Source organism: Somniosus microcephalus, unplaced genomic scaffold, assembly GCF_052327205.1.
Source record: "Somniosus microcephalus isolate GS21.2 unplaced genomic scaffold, FLI_Smic_1.0 unresolved_chr5, whole genome shotgun sequence".
Taxonomy (NCBI): domain Eukaryota; kingdom Metazoa; phylum Chordata; class Chondrichthyes; order Squaliformes; family Somniosidae; genus Somniosus; species Somniosus microcephalus.
In genome coordinates, this window is record NW_028225183.1 from 41,325,673 (window position 1) to 41,330,322 (window position 4,650).

The 4,650-nt window shown below is 46.7% G+C and overlaps 1 non-coding gene across 1 annotated transcript; it reads left to right on the forward strand.

The window, feature by feature from the left end:
- Positions 1 to 2,817: 2,817 nt before the first annotated feature.
- Positions 2,818 to 2,889, forward strand: trnad-guc (transfer RNA aspartic acid (anticodon GUC)). The gene has a single exon. It is a non-coding gene; the product is annotated as a tRNA-Asp (tRNA).
- The last annotated feature ends 1,761 nt before the right edge of the window (positions 2,890 to 4,650 follow it).

Here is a 4,650-nt window from a genome sequence, read left to right on the forward strand (position 1 = left end):
ATAACATTTCTAAGCAGTAAGATATTCAGTAGGCCTGAGCCCTTGCTGCGTAATACAATTCTCCCCATACTGATTCTGTTATCTTCAATTGGTCTCCTCTGGTTACCGTCATAGCTGCCACTGGCAAGCGTTTCTCCTTATTACCTCAATCAAATCCCCTTGTAATTTTGAAAGCCTCTTATTAAATTTCCTCTTAACCGTCTGAGGAAAGCAATCACAAACTCTCAACATAACTGAAGTGCCTTATCCCTCGGACCACTCTGCAAGACGTCAAATGAGTGTCTCGCTCTGTATGTCTATTTTGTCTCCCTCTTTGTCCCTGTCTCTCTCTGTATAGGATTCTGAGGGTGCTTGACAGGATAGATGCAGGGAGGATGCTCCCCTCCTGGGGGAATCTACAACTAGGGGGCCAAGCTCCAGGATATCCGGTCGCCCATTTAAAACGGAGATGAGGAGGAATTTCTTCTCTCAGAATGTCGTGAATCTTTGGAATCCTCTACCCCAGAGAGCTGTGGAGGCGGAGTCATTGAATATATTCAAGGTGGAGACAGACATATATTTGAGCTACAGTGGAGTCAAGGGTTATGGGGAGCGGGCAGGAAAGTGGCGTTGAGTAGAAGAACTGATCAGCCATGATCTTATTGAATGGCGGGGCAGGCTCGAGGGGCCGAATGGCCCACTCCTGCTCCTATTCCTTCTGTTCTTATTCTTATTTCTGTCCCTTCAGCCTCTGTCCCTCTGTTCACAAGTCGGTTTTTGCTCTGACAGATTCGGCACCTTTCAGTTCCTCGTTAGTATAGTGGTGAGTATCCCCGCCTGTCACGCGGGCGACCGGGGTTCAATTCCCCGACGGGGAGAATTTTTAACATCCCCAATTTTAAACCTTTGGGCAGCTCCTTAAAAAAGACACTGGGAAAAGTTGAATAGAACAAAATGAACGAAAATAATTTTAAAATATGTACATGACGAAATGTATAACAACTCCCTGCACCAGTTCCTCGTTAGTAGAGTGTTCTCCTTCTGTTTGCCTGTTGTGTGGGGCACTGAGGAGGGAGAGAGAAAATGAGATAACAGCGGGAGAAAGCACGACTGCTCTTTCAAAGAGACAGCACAGGCACGATTGGCCGAATGGCCTCCCACCGTGCTGCCAGCCTCCATGAATGCATGACACTGAGATGGATATCTGAGACATACCAACACAAAGAGAGCACATACGGGTATTTTGTGTGTGTTTGCTGCTTTGTCTCAAGCACTGCATAACCATTTCCTCTGCAATGTCGTGGATATTATGATGTTCAGTTTTCACTTCCCCGACGGCTTCTCTCTGACTTTATGCCTCTGTCTCTGAGAAAAGCATAGAAGGAAATATATGGCAAATGGACGCCTTCCCGCACTTGATGCTATGGCTTAGTGAACATGTCCTTTGTGTTCTCGTCTAAAAGATGTCATCTTGTACGAAAAGTTTGCCTGGCGTGAAAGTGATCTGAATTTCAAAGCAGCAAGGAGGAAAGTCTGCGTTGCTCTGCTTGCTGGCAGGCAGCTTCTTGCAGCTTCCCTGGTGGTCTAGTGGTTAAGATTCGGCGCTTTCACCGCCGCGGCCCGGGTTCGATTCCCGGTTAGGTAACAGTGCGTTTTGAGGCTGTTTGAAATGCCTCCAATCAATGCACCCGCGCGAAGCAATGCCTGCTCCTGATCAACCTTTGCAATTTCAACACTGCTGCTGCCTCAACAGGTACACAATGCACTTCCTTGCCTTCTGTAAAATGCCTGCTGTTTCAAAGTCAGCAGGAAATTACATTTGGAACGAGACAATTTAAACGTGTACATGCCCACATTTAACTGCAGCTGACAGTGTCAGAACAGTCACGGTTATTATCAAACTTCCATGTATTTTCTTGCAGGCTGCACCCCCCTAACAAACTTAGCTTATCGCAGCACGGCTATCAATCAACTCAACGCCAGTGTGAAGAATGCAACATTTGAAAGTTAGCAACGTGTGCAAGACTTTAGTGAGAGAGAGTAGGGCCGTGATAACATTTCTAAGCAGTAAGATATTCAGTAGGCCTGAGCCCTTGCTGCGTAATACAATTCTCCCCGTACTGATTCTGTTATCTTCAATTGGTCTCCTCTGGTTACCGTCATACCTGCCACTGGCAAGCGTTTCTCCTTATTACCTCAATCAAATCCCCTTGTAATTTTGAAAGCCTCTTATTAAATTTCCTCTTAACCGTCTGAGGAAAACAATCACAAACTCTCAACATAACTGAAGTTCCTTATCCCTCGGCCACTCTGCAAGACGTCAAACTGAGTGTCTCGCTCTGTTTGTCTATCTTTGTCTCCCTCTTTGTCCCTGTCTCTCTCTGTATAGGATTCTGAGGGTGCTTGACAGGATAGATGCAGGGAGGATGTTTCCCCTCCTGGGGGAATCTACAACTAGGGGGTAAAGCTCCAGGATATCCGGTCGCCCATTTAAAACGGAGATGAAGAGGAATTTCTTCTCTCAGAATGTCGTGAATCTTTGGAATCCTCTACCCCAGAGAGCTGTGGAGGCGGAGTCACTGAATATATTCAAGGTGGAGATAGACATATATTTGAGCTGCAGTGGAGTCAAGGGTTATGGGGAGCGGGCAGGAAAGTGGCGTTGAGTAGAAGATCTGATCAGCCATGATCTTATTGAATGGCGGGGCAGGCTCGAGGGGCCGAATGGCCCACTCCTGCTCCTATTCCTTCTGTTCTTATTCTTATTTCTGTCCCTTCTGCCTCTGTCCCTCTGTTCACAGGTCGATTTTTGCTCTGACAGATTCGGCACCTTTCAGTTCCTCGTTAGTATAGTGGTGAGTATCCCCGCCTGTCACGCGGGAGACCGGGGTTCAATTCCCCGACGGGGAGGATTTTTAACATCCCCAATTTTAAACCTTTGGGCAGCTCCTTAAAAAGACCCTGGGAAAAGTTGAATAGAACCAAATGAACGAAAATAATTTTAAAATATGTACATGACGAAATTTATAACAACTCCCTGCACCAGTTCCTCGTTAGTAGAGTGTTCTCCTTCTGTTTGCCTGTTGTGTGGGGCACTGAGGAGGGAGAGAGAAAATGAGATAACAGCGGGAGAAAGCACGACTGCTCTTTCAAAGAGACAGCACAGGCACGATTGGCCGAATGGCCTCCCACCGTGCTGCCAGCCTCCATGAATGCATGACACTGAGATGGATATCTGAGACATACGAGCACATACGGGTATTTTGTGTGTGTTTGCTGCTTTGTCTCAAGCACTGCATAACCATTTCCTCGACAATGTCGTGGATATTATGATGTTCAGTTTTCACTTCCCCGACGGCTTCTCTCTGACTTTATGCCTCTGTCTCTGAGAAAAGCATAGAAGGAAATATATGGCAAATGGACGCCTTCCCGCACTTGATGATGTGGCTTAGTGAACATGTCCTTTGTGTTCTCGTCTAAAAGATGTCATCTTGTACGAAAAGTTTGCCTGGCGTGAAAGTGATCTGAATTTCAAAGCAGCAAGGAGGAAAGTCTGCGTTGCTCTGCTTGCTGGCAGGCAGCTTCTTGCAGCTTCCCTGGTGGTCCAGTGGTTAAGATTCGGCGCTTTCACCACCGCGGCCCGGGTTCGATTCCCGGTTAGGGAACTGTGCGTTTTGAGGCTGTTTGAAATGCCTCCAATCAATGCACCCGCGCGAAGCAATGCCTGCTCCTGATCAACCTTTGCAATTTCAACACTGCTGCTGCCTCAACAGGTACACAATGCACTTCCTTGCCTTCTGTAAAATGCCTGCTGTTTCAAAGTCAGCAGGAAATTACATTTGGAACGAGACAATTTAAACGTGTACATGCCCACATTTAACTGCAGCTGACAGTGTCAGAACAGTCACGGTTATTATCAAACTTCCATGTATTTTCTTGCAGGCTGCACCCCCCTAACAAACTTAGCTTATCACAGCACGGCTATCAATCAACTCAACGCCAGTGTGAAGAATGCAACATTTGAAAGTTAGCAACGTGTGCAAGACTTTAGTGAGAGAGAGTTGGGCCGTGATAACATTTCCAAGCAGTAAGATATTCACTAGGCCTGAGCCCCTGCTGCGTAATAAAATTCTCCCCGTACTGATTCTGTTATCTTCAATTGGTCTCCTCTGGTTACCGTCATACCTGCCACTGGCAAGCGTTTCTCCTTATTACCTCAATCAAATCCCCTTGTAATTTTGAAAGCCTCTTATTAAATTTCCTCTTAACCGTCTGAGGAAAACAATCACAAACTCTCAACATAACTGAAGTTCCTTATCCCTCGGACCACTCTGCAAGACGTCAAACTGAGTGTCTCGCTCTGTATGTCTATCTTTGTCTCCCTCTTTGTCCCTGTCTCTCTCTGTATAGGATTCTGAGGGTGCTTGACAGGATAGATGCAGGGAGGATGTTTCCCCTCCTGGGGGAATCTACAACTAGGGGGCAAAGCTCCAGGATATCCGGTCGCCCATGTAAAACGGAGATGAGGAGGAATTTCTTCTCTCAGAATGTCGTGAATCTTTGGAATCCTCTACCCCAGAGAGCTGTGGAGGCGGAGTCACTGAATATATTCAAGGTGGAGATAGACATATATTTGAGCTGCAGTGGAGTCATGGGTTATGGGGAGCGGGC